The sequence below is a fragment of the Thalia democratica genome, chromosome 2 (assembly GCF_965202585.1).
Source record: "Thalia democratica chromosome 2, ktThaDemo2.hap1.1, whole genome shotgun sequence".
NCBI lineage: Eukaryota > Metazoa > Chordata > Thaliacea > Salpida > Salpidae > Thalia > Thalia democratica.
Window position 1 is genome coordinate 17,088,116 of NC_139166.1, and position 21,741 is coordinate 17,109,856.

Genomic DNA, 21,741 nt, shown 5'->3' on the forward strand with positions numbered 1-21,741 from the left:
AAAGTTCTTAATGAAATATGTTAACGAAAGCATCCGCAACTTTTATAATTAAGTTCACAAGTTTTCATTATAAGGTAGAAAATATTAAAGAAATTAATTTTAAACTTAGGCTATTTCAACATATTAAAAAATGTTCCCAGACCGGGAATCGAACCCGGGCCGCGTGGGTGAGAGCCACGAATCCTAACCACTAGACCACCTGGGAGGACGTCTACAAACAACTTTTCACGTTTATATTCCTATGTTTTTTTGCATGCAGAGTGTTTTAAGTGAATTGTTTTATACGATACTTTGAACTGAAAAAATAAGCTTTAATTAAAACATTTTAGCAAAGATTATTTTTATTTAAATGGCTTCTAAAGAACTTTTGTTTAATATAATTAAACTTTTCTCAAATACATCAAGATAAAGTTTTTGAAGTTCTAACCACTTTCACTGTCTAATACATATTTAATGTGTAAAAGTTTTTATTTCATTATTACTCTATTATGCTCAATAATTGAAATACTGTATTTGTGTTTTGAATTGTCTTAAACTTTGTGTATTACTTAATTTTTCTGAAACATTTAAACTTGCTTTTCAAATAATGTTTGTTTGCATAGTAACGTTTTATTTTATTTAGCTAGAGTAAAACACATATTAATAATCTACTTTAAAAAATCACTCTCTTCAACTAGAAAACTATTTAAACTAAAACATGATCTACCTTTATACAATTCGAAAAAATATAACATATTACTGTTGATTACATTTAAACTTTAGTGCATATATTAGTAATCAAAACTACTAAATCATGTATGTGGTAAACCTTTATGCTCTTTGTTATTATTTTAAGCTAACTTATGTATGCTATTTATGAAAAAGCGTTTTAAAGATACAAAAATATTTTCTATAACAAAATATGTTAAAGCAAATATAATATAAGGAGTTAAAGTGAAGCAGAGTTTTAATCTAAAACTATTTTTTAAGACAAGAGCTTTTTATTACTTATAAAACTATATATTTATTCTTTCAAAAATTTATTTTACAAACTAAGTTTCGGTCAAAGACCTCTTCAGTGCTTAAATAAATCTTATTCAAATAGAAAAATTCTATTTGTTATTTATTTCATTCTCTATTTGTTTTCTTAAAACCAAAACATATTATACTTATAAAACTATGATAAATTGAAATCTTTTGAATAAGTCTCATAACTATGTAAATAAATATTATTATTATAATTTTTTCTTAAGTTGACCAAATTTATTATATATATATTCGTATAAACTAATAATAATAAAATTATATATTGCAGTAACAAAAAATGCTGTAACCAGGATTCGAACCTGGGTTGTCACGGCCACAACGTGAAGTACTAACCTCTATACGATTACAGCGAGAGGGTAGCAGAGGATGGTTTCGATCCATCGACCTCTGGGTTATGGGCCCAGCACGCTTCCGCTGCGCCACTCTGCTGTTTGTAACTGCTGCATATAGCGTATGTATACTTGAAGATTTGCTCTAAGCTTAATGCTTACTTATATACTTTTGTTGATGCAATTAAACTTACTTAAAGTTTACTCATTTGCCTTGCTATAAAAACTTTAATTTAAACTTATGTTGTAAAACTGTTTGAGCTTAAATTTTTTGTTTGTTATAAAGCTTTTTAAGCTTTATGTTTATTATTTTTATGGTAAAATTCAAAATAACTTAAATTGCAACATGTTATGACCAAAAGCTATTTTATTTTTATATATTTATCAGTTTCCTAAACTGAAGTTGATTTTTAACTATCTAATATCATACATCTATATAATATTTTATTTTTATTCTTGTTTTTTACTCTTTGAAAACAGCCAAAATATATTTCAGCTTACGTTATACAAAAAAAAATTTAATCTTAAATAAAACTTTACCTTTTTTTAATGAAACTGAGAGGTTTTTCTAATTTTAAACAGCAGTAAACATCATAAAAATTAATGTTGTTACTAAATGATAAATAAGCTTTTAACTTTGCTAATCAACTGAACTAATTCAAGTGTTGTAAACTTTTTGTTAGTTTTAATTCATACAAATAAATGTTTTCATGTATATGTTATAATAAGTACTGATTGCAAAGTACTATTAAGGGTTAAAAAACTTATAATTATGTGCTTAAAAAAAGGATAATTACAACTTTTATACCATAATTGAGTTTAAAATTTTAGCTTTATCTTACTGTATTAGCCTAATACACATTTAAACTTGTGATTTCAGTAAACCAGTTAAACTTTTTTCTTTTTTTTTAAGTTTTTTAAGTTTTGAAAACAACATTAGCGTTTTGTCAGTTAATTTACTTGATTACTAAAATAAATTGCAAATATCTATAACTTTAGTAACTAAGTTACAACTTTAAACATTAACCACTAAAGCTTATTTCTAGTTTGTATATTTTAAAATATCTTTTCAATGTTAGAAATGTTTTGATTAATAAGTTAAAACTATCTAAATCTAAACCATAAGAAACTATATTGAAAAAGTTTTAGGCCTAAAACAAGATCTTTATAAAATGGAGTAAAATAATAATACTAAAGTTTTATGTTTGAAATTTTTCGAAGTTGTATTCACTAATTAAAAAAAGATAAAGTAGTTATCATTTGAAATAGTCCATTAAAAACAAAAGCAAAAGTGCGTCGACCGGGAGTCGAACCCGGAGCTAGTGCTTGGAAGGCACCAATACTACCCGTTACACCATCGACGCTTATAGAAATAGTTGAATAAAAAGTTTATAAACGCAAGCGTAACTATTAGTAAACTGAACATGCAAAAGTATTGTTTTGTATTTATCTTTTGAATTGGTCTATTTAAACAGTGTTTTAAAACTTAGCTAATTTGTTGCCTTTTTATTTACCTAATTTTCATAACAACTATAAGATTTTTTTTTAAGCAGTTAAGGTTACTACATACTGAAATGTAAACCAGCTACATAAGATAAAAACTTAAACAGCTGAAATGTTTTTTATATAGAAATTTTTATAAATCAAACTTTAACACAATAAGCGTACATTTAACTTAGTTTAATAAATTTCAAAACTAACTTTTTTTAATTTTAAAATACAATTTACAAATTTAAGCTTTAGCATTTATATTTAATACAAAATCAGTAAGTAAATTTCATAATAATACAGTAAAAGCAGATTTTAATTTGCTACTTAACCTTTTCTGTTACTTTATATTCTTGAGTTTTATTACAAACTTTTAAAAAACTTGGTCTTGTCTTAACTCTGTTATGAAAATAATATTTAATTTTCTATTTTTAATCTTGCGAATAAAAACGGAGTTTTTTGTAAAAATAAATACATTTTCTAGAATTTCTAAAAATTTTTTCTAAAATCTTAAAACAATATTGTTTATTAATTAGGAGTTAAGTTCTTTCTGATGAAAAAAAAAAATTTTGATATAAAATAGACAACATTTTGAAAGTATGGGGCAATTGGAAGTAATTGGTGAAAGCGACGCTCTATTTACCTAATTATCATGGGCAACCCGTGGTCTCCAATATCTGTATTGAGACATTAGAGACCACGAGTTGCCTGAGCTTTAGGAATATTCTAATAGGAATCAGACGCCTAATCCGTTAATAAACGGAGCGAGAAAATAATTTAAATAATTACTAATCAACTTTTTAACGAGTTTAAAATCTTGACAATGTCAATTGCAATAATGTTTTATTTTGCGAAGTTTTACTTAAATAAAAGTGAGAAACATTGTATTTTCTTAAAGCAAGTCTACAATTGTATTACAAGTGTGTATTAGTGGTTTATTGAGTTTTATTTAAAGAGATGCTTGATGTAGGGAATGTTTTGCTAAAAAACTAATTTATATGCGGTTATTTGTACTTATACTTTTATCTCTGCATTTTTAGTGCTTAGGTGCACAATTTTATTTGCGAAAGAGGATTATGTTTATACTTATAAGTGCACAATATATGTTGCAACTAACATAAGTCGCGTAGAGGCGCAAAATTTCGATCTTTTAAGTCAAGTGCATAATGATTTTTTGAAGATGTTGCTACTAACGTAGGTCGTCAGGGAATGCAGTATTTTAGTTCAAAATTGCAACCTATTAAGTCGCCAAAAGAGCGCAAGTATTATTTTTTTAAGCATAAAAATGTAAAATAAAAACCGCATTAGAATTTAGAATTACAACAGCAGAAAAGTTGTTTTCGCTAACGTCTGAGTTTTAGTTTATAAAACAAACTTTCCTCTGTATTTACATCTACTAGTTTATTGAATTGATGTGCTGAATTATTGATCTAAAATGTAGATTGTATTTTTTAAATCAGAATATTGCTGAAGTTTAAAAAACATGTTTATATGAGTTTTTATCTTTCTAGTCGTAAAATGGCAAGTCATTTTCTAATTTTTATTACTCGTTTCAAGTTCTAGTACTAAACTGTATTTAAGTTTTTCCATTCGAAAGAAATCAAAAATAAATTCCCTTTAATTTTGGCAGTCGTATTTTGTTAAAAAAGTTGCTGTTTTTGCATCTTTGTGAACGTTGTTTGATACAACCAACTATTTTTTGTTTATTAAGCACATCTAACACCTTGCTACTGCTTAAAAATGAGTATGTTGTTTATAAGTACGACGATGGACAATAGAAGGTATAAACATTACGTGTTTCACTTTATTTTATGAAGTCACAATCAAAAAATCCTACGGTCTTTGTTTTTAAAGTTAACAAATGTGATTGTTGCTATTTCTACAAAACCGGTTAGAAGAGAGGAAACCGAAAAATTTCCTAGAAAAATAAGATCGTTGGCCATACCAATGAAGTTTCACAACAAATCGTTCTCTCCCTTATTAACCACCGTGTTATTTTGTCGCTGTGCTAAGGTGACCCTCCGTGCCAAAGTGACGCACCGTGTCGTTTTGTCGCCGTGCCAAAGTGACCCTCCGTGCCAAAGTGACGCACTGTGTCATTTTGTCGCTGTGCCAAAGTGACGCACCGTGTCATTTTGTCGCTGTGCCAAAGTGACCCTCCGTGCCAAAGTGACGCACCGTGTCGTTTTGTCGCCGTGCCAAAGTGACCCTCCGTGCCAAAGTGACGCACCGTGCCAAGGTGACGCACCGTGTAAGTGTTTGTAGCTATAAATTCACAAAAAATATAATAATAACGTGCGATCCTATGGTATAATGGTTAGTTATCAGAACTCTGAATTCTGTGATCCGAGTTCAAGTCTCGGAAGAACATAATTTCGCAATGAAACTGTATTTTGTTTTGGTACTTAAAATAATGTTTTTTTTTCCCTATATTATTGATTTCCGTGTGAAATATTTTTATTTAAACTTATTTAATGATTTCTTTGAATTAAACATTTAAATAAAACTGGAAAGTATTTTCTGCTAAAAGTGTTATTTTTCTTTTTTGAACAGCAGAAATAGTTTCACACTTGAACAGATAAATAACCTATTGTACAATTTTCTACCAGAACTAAACTTAACTTATATAAATTAAAATATAAAGATAATTAGTAATAGTACTATTAATAAAAAGTAATAGTAGTAGTATTACTACAATTCCTAATTCAAAGATTACTAACAATTTTGTATTACCATTAATTTGTAACAGCCTAAATACTAAATAAAAAATTTGAAAAGTATTTTCATTTTGCAACTTTAGTTTCAATAACTACGTCACAAAGTTTGAATTACTACGTCACAATGTATAACGATTTTAATTATAAACGCTATAATTTCAGTGTCGACGTGAGCCTGGCTAGCTCAGTCGGTAGAGCGTTGGACTTTTAATCCAACGGTCAGGGGTTCAAGTCCCCTGTCAGGCTCCTTTATGAACTATTTTTTAGAAAATTATTTAATTTTATCATCTCAATTTAAAAAAAAATAGTTATGTTTGCCTATGCATTGTTTATTTTTTAAATTAATCATTTTTCATCTACTTACGAAGAATATACTTTGTTGAGTATAATTACGAGTAAATTAGTATTGATATAAATTTATTGGTAGTTATTGTTGGATATAAGAACTAAATAACAAAACTAAAACATAACTAAATAACATTTAAATAACAAATTTTTGAAAAGTTTAGTCTTTTGTAACTATAAACTATATATACTTAAAAAAGCTTATTTACTTAGTTTCTTAATATGATTTGTTTTGTATTGGCAACTACTTAACTATATAAACAAGAAAAGTATATTTCCAACGGGAGCTGCGATGGCCGAGTGGTTAAGGCGTTGGACTCGAAATCTAATGGGCATTGCCCGCTCAGATTTAAATCCTGCTCGCAGCGAATTATTTTGTTCTTGAATTGCTGTAGTATATAATTTATACAAATACAGAAGTCACCTTTTTAATTAATAGAAGATGTACAGATTTTTATCATTAATCATTTTAGTATTTTAAAGTGGGATGACTTTTCACTTAACTTATATACAAACTTGAGTCTAAAAAGATTTCAGAAATTTTTTAAATAGAGTTTTAAAAGTCACGACGACCTCCAAAAAATTATTTCTACAAAATTTGACTTTTTCTCTTAAATATCTTCTTTGTAAAAACTACTTAGTGTTTATTAAAAAAATTCGGCTTTAAAATTATTTAATGTGTTAAACGTATACAAAAACTGCGTAACCAAAGTGTTGTTTATTCAAGATTAAGAAATACTTATTTTTTTCTTGTTTTCGTGGTTATTATCATTTACCTTCTTTATATTTTTTTCAAGTGCCAAAGTGCACAATTTTAAACAAAAAATGCAGTTTATCTAAGACGCCAACACACGAAAAAGTGCACATTGCAATTGTTTTTTTATAAAAGTATAGGGAGGAACTTTTTAAACCACGAAAACATTTAGCAGCAAAAAATGAGCCCGATGAATAGGATTCTTGTTGACTTTTACTCTCAACATCTACAAAAAGCTTCTAACTAATGTTTCGCATTTTGCTCAAAGTAAGCTACAAATGTTTATATCGTGGATATACTGAATCTGTAGCCATTCTTATATTTACCTTTGTGTAAGAAAATTAAAATCTATCTTATGAAAAAGATTATTTTAAACAACTGCAGACAGCAAAAAACTTTCTTATAAGTTATGAGCAAGTAATTCTTTGAATTTATGTTGCGAATAAGTTGCTATGTGTAATGATACCGCAAAATTTCGATTTAAAAAACTAAGTTTAGTCAAAAAGAAAGTGATATTTCTTAAAATTTTTAGCAAATACTCTATACTAGAGGTTAAGAATAAATGAATAGTCTAAAGAAGCAGCTAATGTACTAGCAAATCATTTAAGCACATTTTATTGCTTCTAAAAAAAAGCATTTTAATAAGGAAAGTAGAAAAATATTTGTTGAAAAACTGTTCAATTTGTTTTTACATTAAAATAACTCGTAATTGTTAAATTTTTTAAAACTAGCTACTAAACGTCAGTGTGTTATTGTGAAGATTGAAATAAAAAGTTTATTTTGTTAAAAAAAAGCTTCTTAAGTAGTCTTTAAACAAATGTATGTTTTAGCAAATAAGCATTTACAGCTGATTTTTCACTGAAACTTAATGTACTTGTGTAAAGGGAGTTAAGTTTTGCACATTTCTTATGACGTTATTTTCATTCACTTAAAAGTAACACTTAATTTCGTTTTGGCTATTTTAAGATGATTTTAAAATATTATCTTAGAAATTAAAATAATTTTTATCTATGCAGATATTTGATAAATACTTTAAAAATGTTTATAGGAGTAACTCTCATAGTTAATTTTAACAATTGTTTTAAAAACAAAATTGTTATTTATTTACGAAATGTGATTGTTATTTCCTTAAAGCTTTTTCAAGCCATTTGTTTTTAAATTGTGTAGCGAAAAGGAGTAATTGATTATTTTAAACATATTTCAAAACATCTCCTTCCTCTATTTGTTTACGAATTTAAATTATTTCTTTCATTTGGGGTTTATTTAAAAACTTAATAGTTTTGTGATAATATTATTACAATTTAACTGTTTCCGAAACATTACACTTAATAAAAGTTACTTTACGAAAACAAAGTTTCTTTCTTAATATTATTAGTAAAACACTTGTTTTAATTATTGAAAACTTTTAAAAGTTAAAGCATTTAAATAGTCTTTTAATCTTGAGTGACTAAATATAACATTTATTTTAAAAAATATAAAACTAAATACATCTTAAAATATCAATGGACAACTACAACGAACAATCTAGTTCATGTCAGCCTATTATGACGTCACAGCCGTAAGTTTGATGAAGATCATCAAGTTCGATGTAATTAGATGAATCGATTCGTCACCAACTTCAACTTTTACTAAAGGTCATCGTCTGACTTAGCGGATGTTCGGACTCATTCAGTCGGCGACAACTACCTTCCTATTTGTAACAAACACAAAAGTTGTATGGACATTAGACGTTAGTTTTTCAACAAGATGATAGGAAAAGAAGTGGACTTCAGTAGACTGACTTATAAAAATTTGAACTAACACAAACATATTAAGTGTTTTAGTTGTTGTAAAAAGTTTTAATATATAATTCACTTATAACTTTGCATGTGCACTTATGTTATGTATATAAGTATTTTTTTCAAGTCTTTTGATACTTTCTATAAAGATTTTATTGTTTTAAATAGCAATATAAAAATAACTTAACCAGTGAAATGATTTTTTTAGTTTTTTTAAGAGGGGGAAAGAACCTAATATATAATAAATTTCATAAATTATGTTTTAATTTTAAAATCTAAGAAACAAATTTCAACTTAAAAAAAACAGGTTAAGGGAGTGTAGCAGTAATGCATGCTTCACTGCTTTCTTAATTGTATAAGAGAAGAGATTGCAAAAAGAAGATTAATTTCTCGGTATACTAACATTTCCAACCCGCGCTCAATTCCTACCCACACGACTCCAACCCGATCAAATCCCGCCCGAATCAAATCACACTCGAATCAATTCCAACCCGATCAATTCCCACCCGAATCAAATCCCACCCGATCAATTCCCACCCGATCAATTTCCACCCGGATCAATTACCACCCAAATCAAATCCCACCCAATCATTTCCCACCCGAATCAAATCCCACCCGATCATTTCCCAAACGAATCAATTCCCACCCGAATCAATTCCCATCCACATAATTCCTACCCGGTCAATTCCCACTATATTATCAAACCCGATTATATTTATTCTTGTACAAATTAAAAATTTTAATACGTTTGGAACTCACATTAAAATTTTATTTTTTGTATTTTTAAAAATCGTTTGAAATATGAAATTAGTAAGGTAAAAACGATTTTTTTATTTAAGCTAAAATTTTTACTGTTGCTTATTTTATCATGTTTTTAGTTTAATGTCTTTTTTTTTTGTTGATAACTACGATAATTAAATAATTACGACTTGCGAGCAACAAAAAGTTGGTCTGTTACTTGTAAAATGCTATCATTGTTACTAAAGTTTAATCTAGATCAAGTTTGAATAATAATTAAGTTTTTAGTATCGGTACCATTTTCTATCATGCTAACTAATTTATGTCCAATGAGTTTTTTTTTGTACGAGTTGAAACAATTGACATTGACACTTAATTATATTTTAGTTTTTGTAACTACTTAAAACAACAAAATAATATAGTACTGTACAACATAGTTTTTTTTAATAAGAACTTTGAAATTTTAAAATTATTTTAATGCTTATTATATTAAACTCTAGACCTAAACTACTTTTGTTCGTTTATGACTAGATTTTTTTAAGTAATTACGGCCGGCAAGGAAAATTGGCCTATCTTTTGTAAATTTATCTTCATTAAGAATGTAGTATGATAATTAACCAAAGATTTATAATTACAAATTTTATTAACCAATTTCAGAAATAAAAGAGTTTAATTACGAACAAAAGCGAAAGCTGACACAGATACTACAATATTTAAGTTATTGGCTTAAATTCCTTATATATAAATTGATTCAACTAAATCAATCCCACTAAAGAACTTAGAACTTTTTTTTAACGTTGAGTTCTACATTTTTAAAATAACTAAAATATCAACATTATTGAAAATGGAGAGATGAAAAATTGAATATATAACAATAACCAGACAAATTATCAATAAACTTTGTAAACAAAAGAATTTCTGAACGAACAAAAACTTATACAGATACTAATAAGTTGAAGTTGTGGGCTTAAATGCCTCTTATAAAAATCGATACTTGATCATGGCATTAATAATCAAATATTTTTTTTACAAAGTTTTACATCTTTAATACAACTGAAATTCAACATTAAAAAAAACGAAAAATTTTTGGGTTAGATTTGATCGGGTGGGAATTAATCGGGTTGGATTTGATTCGGGTGGGATTTGATCGGGTTGGAATTGATTCGGTAAATAGCGTATAGTAATCAAACGTTAATTTTAACTTTGGACGTCATGCGTTTAAAATCACTTTTAAATGTAAACTCTATTTTGAATGTAAAGTATACTTTGAACAGTAAACTAGTTTTGTGTTATTTTATCACCAATCACATATAAACTAAAACTTACTTGCAACTTTATTTTGTTATACATATTGCTATGATCACATATAAATTAAAATTGATTTTTAACATTGTACATACGTTCAAATGGTTTTATTTAATTGTAAGAAAAACTTTTGTATTGGCTCTCCAAATATTTTTTTTTAAGTTGATGTGACTTTTGTTTTATTTCTAATTGCAAAGAAAATAATTTAGTTTTTCGAATATTGAAAAACTAAGCATTCATGTTTTAATTAAAGTTTTGAAAAAGTAAACAAATTAGTCAGTGATTAATATTTACTTATTAAAAATTCATTATAATGCTAGTACAGTTTACCAAAAAAATTGCTAGTTTCATCAATTTAAATCTACTTGTTATAATTCAAAAAAGCTACGTATAATGTAGTATATAATTTAAATACTCAGTTAAACTTCGACTACTGGGTTGGCCGAGTGGTTAAGGCGTTGGACTTAAGTTCCAATGGACGATTGTCCGCGTGGGTTCGAACCCCACACCCAGTACTTTTTACGTGTAGTATTATTATTTTTCTTTTTATAACTGTAAGTTTTGAACTAAAAAAAGATTCGGCTTAAAAGCCTTATAAACATTATTTATTTAACTTAAGTGTTTAAAAATTACTTTATAAGTTCATAGTTTTAGAAGCTTGTAGTTTTTATGTTTAGTTGAGAAAGTTTTTAAGTAATTAATTATTAATTACAGTTTGATAACATCTTTTCCTGTCCAGTACTTTATTTTCTAGTAAATATAATAAATTATTTTGTTACTTTCAGCAAAAGTAAAAAAAAAACTATTTGCAACCTAAATACAAAAACGTACGATTGTGTAAGTTATAATTAGCATTATATTATATATACAAACGTCGACAAACTGTATAAAAAAACTATACTTTTTTCATTTTATTTACTTAAATATTTCTTAGCTTAACTTTAGAACTCAATTATACACAAAAACAATTAAAGTTAATTGATAGAAACATAACATCTAGTGAGTAAATTTTTTTAATTATTGAATACTTGGTTAAAATTAATTTATGACAAGAAACAATTCAAAAAATATTAAAACTTTAAAATTTTAGAATTTATTAAAAAAATTAAAGCTACTCAGTTTTATCGTAAAACAGATTTTCAAACTGTTTTGCTGCAAAAAACGTATTGAAATTACAAACTATGCAACAATCGACAAAAAATTGATAGTATATAGTTAAATTAAAAAAAAAATGTATAGATTTAAAATCTTTATAATTAATAATTTATTATTTTAAAGAAAAACAATTACAATATTTCACCGCAAAGCGGATTTTCAAACTGTAGATCTTACTCAAAAATATTTTTTTTATCTCAATTAGAATTCAAACAGAGTTCTGTAGATTATCTTGAAGTTTTTGATTTTACAAAACTAAATAAATAAACTTTTTAAATATAGTAATTTTAATTCAGTTTATAATACTTAAATAAAAACAATCACTCTTTTGTGTATGTTTTAGGTTTATTGATTTATAACTTATTTTTTAATGAGTTTAACAACTAAACTATCGAACACTACTTAAAACACTTTTTTTTTCGTTGATCCTTACTTACTGTTTTATCTCATTAAGATTATATTATGTTAAATACATGTCCACCGGAAGTCGAAACCGTAACTAGTGCTTGGAAGGCACCAAAGCTAACCGTTACACCATCGATGCTTGTATTGAAATGGAGAAATTACTGTATATAATCTTAAATAAAAATGCAGCTAGTTCTGTACTGCAGTCAAATGCTAGCATATGTGCGTTCAAGCGTTAATTTTTTGCCGTTAGCTCGACAAAATGATCTATATAATAATGCGTTGCAAACTTTTCAACGCGTTTTCGCTCGCTAGCAGAATTATACAAAGTTTATCTGCTAGTTTAAGCGGTAAACTCTCACGTGGTTTAACGCTTATGGCTATAAACTTGATGTTTATTTGTAAAAAATGTTTATTTCAAGTCGTGCATTTTATTTTGTAATTGCTTTTGTTTTTATTTGTATGTATCCATACGTGTGACCAAAGAATATTAAGTTTATGATTTTATTAAAATAAATATTTCAAATCTAAGTATGTTTTGATTAAATGATGACTGAGAAAATAAATTGAGGTGTTTATAAATGATAAAACTAATTGTAGAAATAAACTGCTAAATATATTATAAAATTTTCTAGGTAATGAAAATTTGTTATTTGAGTTTATAAACTGATTTAAGTCGTGGATAAGTAATAAATTAACATATCACTATACTACAACTAAACAAAGTATGACAATAAATAAATAACTAAAACTCAATAGTCACTTTAAGCTTGTAAGCTTGTCCTAAAAGTTAAACTAAAAAGTTTTACTGATTGTAATATAAATAAAGTTTCAAGTTTTATAAGCTAAGTCATCTTTTGATTAAAATTAATACTAGTTTGAGTACTATTTGATGTTTACAACAACTTTCAATTAATTAAATATTTCTCTTTTGTCACATAGTTGTACATTTATGTTTTGCTAGCTAGTAAAAAGTTGAAATATTTTGTCAAAGCTCATAAGTATATATTTTACATTAATACCAAAATTCTAAATTAATTAAACAGAGAACGTTTGTTCTAACAAAGTTTGCACTCTTAAAAATACTACATGATTGAAAACTTAAAAACCTTTCAAATTATTTAAACATTTTTTTCATTTCCTAGTTGTCAGTATAATAGTAAAACTTCTAAATTTTTTGAAACAATATTGTTAAAAACGAAAAAATGTATATTTATAGCTAAGTGAGATTCAAATGTTAAAACATATAAGTCTAGTTTTAAATATTTCTAAGGGTAGACCTTCAGCTAATTTAATTTAAATTAAAACCAATCTTGTAGCAATTACTTCTATATATCAATATAAGTTTCATTTAGGCTAATAATTTGCTAAGTATATTTAAAGTCAAATTTTTAACTTAAACAACACAATTGTATTGTGCAGCATTTTTTACTTTGTACTATTGAATATGTTCATAAGCTTTCAAAGATCATCAGACCATATGCTTTCGGTAAACTGAAAACGGATTCGTCCTTATTAGGACTCATCAGTCAGTCACAACCGAAAAACCTATAGCCATCTATCTACAAACGGTTTATCATGTTTTCACATGAAGCAACCATTTGATGGCATTGATCAGTAACTTCAGCATTGTCTTTTGCTGTACAACGTTCAATACATTGTCCACTAGGCAAGACATCTGGTACGCTCGTATCAATCAACAAAAACTGATGATCAGATGGAATGACTGAAGTCTGATGATCAACTCTTTTGTTAAACTTGAGCTTTTCTCACGGCACACGATAGTCCAGGCTTCTGCACTGCAGACTTTCGCCGATTTTTTCGTCGTTTGAAGCTTTTAAAGAGAATCAATTCAAGGTACAACAAGTTTATATACGCAATATTACGCTCACTGCCAAGTGTTTCAGTAGTGTAGTGGTTATCACGTTCGCCTCACACGCGAAAGGTCCCCGGTTCGAGCCCGGGCTGAAACAATTTTACTTTCATTGTACAAAAAGTTTTCATTTTTGTCAAACTTTTTTATTAAGTGTTTCGCTTATATTGCATGTAATTAATAAGTATATTTTTGTTTGTAAGCTGGAAGTTTAGTAAAGTTTTCTATCTTTTTAGTTCTGGTTTTTTTTGTTTTGAACTTTTTAAGTGATTTATTTATTGATTATTGTGAATTTGATTATATCTAATTTTAGATCTTCTAGTTTTATTTAATAAGTGAACAGCTAATATTTTTAATACAAAAGGTATGTCAACTTTTATAGTTGAAAAACATAGTTAAAATAAAACATTGCATTTCTTTACATCGATGACAAAACAAATATTAATATCGAACAAGCAAGTTTTTTTTTATTACACATACTTATTTTTTTGTTTATAGCTTCAGATAAACTATTTGCAGAGAAAAAGAAAAAAATCTACTAATATCAAAGATACCTTATGTTTAAAAATAAGTAGTCTAAAAATTGTGAAAAAAATCTTTTATTGTTAGGTTCGTAGAAGTCAATGTTTATAAACGAGAATATTAATTTGAAAAGTACAACTTTACTTAAGAAAACAGTTTAGTAGATTAATAAAAGTTTTTTTTTATAAACTTTGAGTTGTACTTAATTTTACACTACTTTTCGTTATTAAACTGACGGACGTTTCTCTGTTTAAAAAAAATTAGGACAGTTCTGCGGGTTTATCAAAGTTTTCAAAGTAACTTTGAAAACTGTTACTTGGAAGCTTTAGATAAATCCGTAAAGACTTTTTAACTTCATTAACACGGAGAAACGTGAGTCAGTTGAATAAAAAAAGTAGTGAGCAAATTGTTGTTTTTCTGCGAAATTATTTCGTTAGCAAGTGTATTTGAGTTGTTTTAATAAATATTTAAGTTTAATAAACTTGTCATAACAGCAATTCTAAAGCATTTTACGTAATCACTAAGTGTTTCATGAAGCTTTAGGTATTTAATTTTATATTTATCTTGGTTCTCTCACTATACATATTTTTATTTAAATAAAATTGGTTTTATAAATAAGTTACGACTCATGAAAGTCTAATAAAAAACTGTTACAAAAGATATTCGGTATTTAAAAATTTCAACACGAAAAAATGTACAGATAATTTTAAAAGCAATCTATTGTTATTAAAGATAGATTATAGCATTCTTATATGTCATTTATAAATCATAATTAACTAATTTAAGAAATAAATGATATTATGACTTTTATGTAAAAACACTGAGTCGTAAAACTGTTAGGAATTTTTGTTTTTAAAACATTTATTAAGCTTTATTTATCTAAATAGTACGACACTGTCAAATTTTTACTAATTTGTTGTTTAAATTAGACCATAAAAACTTAAAATTTTTGCTATTTTCTTGTATTGTAATACAAAAACCTATAACTTGCTTGATTAAACCATAAGGCGTTGTCTTTTATTTACTTATATTTTTACTACGTTAATTTAGTAGCGTACCATTAAATTATATTTAGTGACTTGCTTAAACTAAAGTTTAAATAATTGTTAAAACAATGAAAAAATAAAAACCTTTCATTACATAAGTTACAAAGCAACTTTTAGTTTTAAATATAACTACATGAGCTTGTTTTATATTTATAACTGTTGCTTAATTTGTACATATTCTAAACTTACAAAAAAATGTTTTGCTTAAAAACATTTTACTTTAGTGCTTCTGAACCTTTTTCTAGTGGCGGAACCCTTTTCCAAAGTTTAACTTTTCCGCGGAACTCCTAATTTCAATTTTACATAAAATGTTTAAATAAATAAATGTTTTTTTTTTAATTTCGAAAGGCTTCGCGGAACCCCTGAGAGACGTTGCGGAACCCTAGGGTTCCGTGGAACCCCATTTCAGAAGCACTGTTTTACTTTATACATTTTGTAAACGTTGTAATCACTATAGAATTTCAAATATCTCAATATTTACTGAATATAAATTAAAAAAAAAATAGTTACTAAAGTTTAATGTTAACTTGAAGTTAAGTTTATTTTTATGTAATCAACGATGTATATTCAACTTTAAGTTTCCATTTTCTTTACTACTAAACAATTTTAGCTGTACTAGTTTAGTAAGGTTTAATTACAGTTTTAACCTAAAAATTTATAGTTATTTTTTGCGTCTACATTCTTGCATTTCGTAATTTGTATAAAACTTAAAACAAAACTGTTCAAATTGTTATGGTTTTACAAAAGGGTTTCACTCTAATCAAATAATACTTGAAATATAAATAACTAAGAGCTTATCATTATTGTTTAATATTGTTTTTATTTTCGAAAACTGTTTTGAGAAATTGAATTGATTTACAACATTCACAGATGATAAAAGACTTTAGTTGCACTGTTATTTAAATTTAGTTGAGAAATTTCTGTTATAAGACTTTTATTAATAACGTGTTATAAAATTAGTTTTAAAAATATAGATAAGTAAAATAAGACCTAAGCTGATAACTATTTAATGTTCTTACTAAAGTAAGAAGTAATACGCAGTAGTAAAAATAAGTAGAAGTTTACACTACTAACCAATACAATTTATACTATCAAAAAGTTATCCAGCCTGGGATTTGAATCCAGGACTTCCCTCACTCTGAAAAATCACAACTACAGATTAACGGGCCACTTGGTAAATGAGACTGTATTGCATTTATAATCTTGCCAACCAGTGGCGTAGCGAAGTATTTTGGTCAGGGGGTTCGCAATTGTTTTCTCAAAAAAAACCTAAATTAAAACTTTTGTAATAAGCTATAAATAGATCTTTTTATAAGTAAAAAACTTGAAAAAAAATTCAATAAGTAAAATAAGTTCGAAGTAACTGTTGTAAAAATTACTTATACATTACAAAATTAAACAATTAAAAAAAAGTATAAATTTCATTACAATTACTTATACTTGCACAAATGTAAACTTATTAAATAAAAATTGTTTTTACTACTAACAGTAAACTTTATATCTTTAAAAATGATTATATTCAATAAAACGAAAGTATCTGTTTTATTTACGAAAAACATATCAATCTCTTTAATATACAATAAAACAGTGATAAGAACACCTCATTGCACATAATTTATATAAAAGTACACAGAAGTTAAAATAGATCAACTTTATAACTGTTATTACAGTTTGTTTACAACTTTGTAAAATAGTTAAAGATATGTTTTTTAAATTTAATTCATCTGATTGTACTTGTTTAAAATAATTATCACAAACAAAGTTTATTTCTCATAGGCCGACACGCTTTTTCTTGTATGTTTACAAAAATAAAGATCAGAAAACTAGCAGTAGTCTTAAACTTTATTGTAGCATAAAAAAAAAACTGGTAAAATTGTTTAATTTTCCTTTAAGCGTGTCGTATTTTTTTAAATTTTTTGTAGAAAAATAAGCTGCCATAACGTTATACAGTGCTTCCTCGCTAATCCGGTCCTCGCTAATCCGGTTCCTCGCTAATCCGGCCGGTTTTAGTCGAGAAGTCACTTATTTACTTTAGCGTTTTTAGCGTTTAACTTCATTTTACTTCGAATAAATTATTCAATTTACGTTTTATAAGTATGCAAGCAATGTATTGTTACGTCATTATAAAGTATCATTTGTATAATCTTAAGTTTTTTTTCATACTTTTCCCGCTCAGTTGTAACAAACTTGTTTATTATTCATTTGCAATTTTTTGTCTTTGCTAAGCAAGTTACACTTTAATATACTACAATCAACATATCTGGTTAAAAAATGTTTAAGACAGCAAAGAAACGAAAACGCGTTCAACTAACAATTGAAAACAAGTTAAAAGTTTGCGAAATGGCAAACAATAATGTGCCTAAAGCTGTTTTAATGAGCCAGTTTAACATTGGTAAGTCAACTTTAAATGACATTTTGAGAGGCGAAGAAAAGTTCAAAAAGTTTAAAGCCGAAAAGGAGGAGCTGGGACTAATTGGAGCTGCTAAAACGGCAAAAAAAGTAGAGGGAGGCGTCTTTGACAAGCTAGACAGCGCCCTTCACATTTGGTTTCGTCAGGAACGCGAATAGGGTTGTCCAATAACTGGCCCAATACTGTTAGAAAAAGCCTCCGTGAGTTTTCTGCTAAGAAACGAGAAAGCACTGTAAAACAATCTTCCATTCTTTCTTTTTTCAAAAAAATCTTAATTTAGTAAAAGTGTTAACAGTGTAGTTTTTTTCCACTAATTTAGAACTTATAAAATTTTGTTTCGTTTAGTTTTGTCTGCTTTAATTCATTTTTCTTTGAATAAAGTAAAATAAATTAAATTAACAGAAATTTTATAGTACGTTTTGTTATATACATTCATAATATAACTAAGGTAGATAATTTGTAAAAAAAGCGATATTTTGTTCTTATCCGGCCAAAGGCAAATCCGGCCGTATTTTCAAAAAAATCTTGCCCAATTTGGCCGGATTAGCGAGGAAGCACTGTACTACACTGCACTAACTAGTTGCGTACTTTTTGAGTCTAAAATCTTATGAAATTAATGAGGTTATAGAATTTTTCCTTATGGAGTTTTTCATCAACATCGGTGCGCATTTTCGTTTGCGCACCGAATCAGTATATTGGGTAATTTCTCTAACTTGTCACTAATGGGTATTCAAAATTTCGTTTAACTTTTCGAATACTGGATAAACATAGTTGAAAAAGGCAAATTAAGCAGAAATAAAAAACAATGAAGGATAAAGATATTACATTCTTTTTTTTACTTCTTTTCGTTTTTTGGGTGGCACGCATGCGCCAGTGTCCCTCCCCACGCTACGCCCCTGTTACCAACTATAAGTTAGAACACTGCACTTCAAGATACCTTAAACTATTCTAATTATATTTTTTACAAGTAAGATAATCGCTTCACAGTCTTTAAAATACTTAAGAAGTATTAAAAATAAATGTAATTTTGCACTTATCAGAAAATATTAATAAAAGCAGTTTTTAAAAGCTTACTAAAAAGCTTTAAAATAGATAATTTATTTAAAATAACTATAAACACTATTACATTTTATACCACTTTAGTTTTGTAACTTAGGTAAGAAAATAATACATATATCAAATATAAGCATAACCTAATTAAAAAGGTTTTATTATTTATCAACATTTAAAAAACAACAAAATTTTCAAAAATACTACACGTTGACTTCTTTAACCTACAGGTGATTTTAGTAAACAAGTTTACATGATTGTGTATTAACAACTTACATACTTAACTTAACTTTCATGTGTTTAAAGTGTTACAGCTTGAAAGCTTTACTTGAAGTCTGAAAAACATTTGTTATTTATATTAAATAAAAATTATTTTATACTTAAAATAGCATTTATTTATCAATTTAGTATACTAGTTTCATCATGCATTTAAATAATATACCATTTTATGAAACGTAAATTGTTTTAGTATTAATTTATTTTTATAAGATTACTCGAAAATCATTAAACTTTTGTGCTACTACTAGACTAAAAATGTGTGTAATAAGCTTTAATAAAATTTTAACTGAACAATTTATAACAGAACAAAAATATGTGGAGGTATAAAAAAATTTGTAAATATTTTTGTTTTTGTAACTGACGACAAAAACAAAGTAATTCAAACAAGTAACTTATTTACTAGTTTAAATTAGACTGTTATTGTTGCTAGACTACACAGAAACTACTTTAAAACATAATTTAGAGATAATAAAAAAATTGCAGTATGTGTTGTTGCTTATTTAAGTAAAGCTAAGTACTTTTATAAAATAATTAATTAAGGTTAACTATTAAGTTTCTTAATTTTAATCACAACTAGTTTTCGATACTTATACTATGTTTGAATAAGTAACCATATAGCATCTGAAAAATTTAACTGTTAACATAATGTTAATATAACAATCATTAATTTAAACAAATTTAAATTCAAACAAACAGATTAAAACAAATAAGCTTAAGATTTGAAAAGAAAGTTTTTTTTTTCTGTTTTAGTTAAAAATATTTGGCTTACGCTGAGTTATATTTTGAGCGAACGTTCAAATTTTATAATTACATCAAAAGAGCCTTAAGTTCTAAGGTATGATATAAATTGAATTTTAAAGTATTATTTTACTTTTCTTAAAAAAGTAAGAAACTCAAAAATCGTATGTTGTACATAGAATATATCAGTATTATATAAAACATGAACCGAACCGTAAAATTGTTAACCGGTAATACACAATAAAAGAAATCAATGAGAGTTTGAATTTAAATTTATCAAATATGTAGCTGTAACAAGACTTTACTGCAAGTGCCCGGCTAGCTCAGTCGGTAGAGCGTTAGACTCGCAATCCAACGGTCGTGGGTTCGAGCCCCACGTTGGGCGTGGTTTCTTTTTGTTTTTTGGTGAATGAACTATCTTTTGATAATAACATTGTTTTATTACAGCTGATTTGTGTTTTTTATTTATTTTTTTTAATATCAAACAGAATCTAAAACAACATATTGTTTAAGCAGGGTCAACAGAACAATATTTATGAATGTATATTAAAAAGAAAATAGGTACAATTTATGACCCGTTTTTTAACGATATTTTCTAGTAAATATAACTACTAGTTAACTTTAAATGGTAGTACATAATTAAGTAGGTGAGCTTGACTTTTGATTTTTGACTTGACAACTAAACCATGAAAAAAATACAGTTATGTAAAAATTAAAAACAAGAGTATTAGTACATTCCAACAAATAACTAGCTACTCGATTTTTTTTTTCAATATCTTGTATCTAGTCATGAAAATAATTACTGAATTACTTGCTTACTACTTGATTCAAACTTTATAATTTCAAAATAAAGTACAGTTAAAAATTGAATATTTACATCAGTAGTCATTCTACAATTTTTATTAAAGTTTCATAAAGCTTGCTAAAATTAGTTTGAAATTATTCATTTCTACTTAAAACATTTACATCATTCCATTCTTACATGCAATAATATTTCACTACTGTACTAAAAATACAAAAGTGCGTCGAACCCGGAACTGGTGCTTGGAAGGCACCAATGCTAACCGTTACACCATCGACACTTGTCTCAAGTCGAAAAATTACTGTATATAAACCCAAATGTCAAGGCAAGTAAATCTGTAGCGCACTCGAATGCTAGCATATGTTCGTTCAAGCGTTAATTTTTTTGCCCTTAGCTCGACAGAATGTGCTATAATATTTCGCTGCAAATTTTAAACGTGTTTTTGCTCGATAGCTTTGACGCTCGTTGAAAATAATCACGTGGTTTAGTAAACTGCAAACTTATAGAGAAATTTTGCTTGTCGGTCGTTGAATTTTAATTTACGTTGTTCGTTAGCTGTTGTTTAAAACTAATTAGTGAATTTCTTGACGTCATATTTAAGTTTTAGCTACTATGGTTTAAAAAAAAATTGTTTATAATATAGAACTAACGATGAATGGTGTTAATAGTCTAATCAAAAATTAAGTATTTTCCTACAGCTTTCTTTAGGTTGTCTCGTTACAGAGATGTTAAAGGGGTAATAGGATTATTATAGTATATTAATACAACAATCAAAACAACACTTATATTTATTTACATAAACTAAACAACACAAAGATACAATTACATCACTCTATACGAGAACTAAAGTTAAACACACAAGAAAATATTAGTTCTTAAATCTAACGTGTTTAAAATGCATTTTAACTTAAAGCACACTTGCCGAAACTGCTACTGCTACTGCACTGTAATTGCAAGTCAAATTCCGTTTTATAAGCACTA

General features: G+C 26.9%; 8 non-coding genes across 8 annotated transcripts; 5 read left to right on the forward strand and 3 right to left on the reverse strand.

Annotated features, from left to right (window-relative positions):
* Window positions 1-133: 133 nt before the first annotated feature.
* Trnae-cuc (transfer RNA glutamic acid (anticodon CUC)) lies at window positions 134-205 on the reverse strand. The gene has a single exon. It is a non-coding gene; the product is annotated as a tRNA-Glu (tRNA).
* Window positions 206-1,383: 1,178 nt separating this feature from the next.
* On the reverse strand, window positions 1,384-1,455 carry Trnam-cau (transfer RNA methionine (anticodon CAU)). Its single transcript has one exon. It is a non-coding gene; the product is annotated as a tRNA-Met (tRNA).
* A 1,192-nt stretch (window positions 1,456-2,647) lies between these two features.
* Window positions 2,648-2,719, reverse strand: Trnag-ucc (transfer RNA glycine (anticodon UCC)). The gene has a single exon. It is a non-coding gene; the product is annotated as a tRNA-Gly (tRNA).
* A 3,014-nt stretch (window positions 2,720-5,733) lies between these two features.
* Window positions 5,734-5,806, forward strand: Trnak-uuu (transfer RNA lysine (anticodon UUU)). Its single transcript has one exon. It is a non-coding gene; the product is annotated as a tRNA-Lys (tRNA).
* Window positions 5,807-6,191: 385 nt separating this feature from the next.
* Trnas-cga (transfer RNA serine (anticodon CGA)) lies at window positions 6,192-6,273 on the forward strand. The gene has a single exon. It is a non-coding gene; the product is annotated as a tRNA-Ser (tRNA).
* A 4,639-nt stretch (window positions 6,274-10,912) lies between these two features.
* Window positions 10,913-10,995, forward strand: Trnal-uaa (transfer RNA leucine (anticodon UAA)). The gene has a single exon. It is a non-coding gene; the product is annotated as a tRNA-Leu (tRNA).
* A 2,945-nt stretch (window positions 10,996-13,940) lies between these two features.
* On the forward strand, window positions 13,941-14,013 carry Trnav-cac (transfer RNA valine (anticodon CAC)). Its single transcript has one exon. It is a non-coding gene; the product is annotated as a tRNA-Val (tRNA).
* A 6,257-nt stretch (window positions 14,014-20,270) lies between these two features.
* On the forward strand, window positions 20,271-20,343 carry Trnaa-cgc (transfer RNA alanine (anticodon CGC)). The gene has a single exon. It is a non-coding gene; the product is annotated as a tRNA-Ala (tRNA).
* Window positions 20,344-21,741: the final 1,398 nt, after the last annotated feature.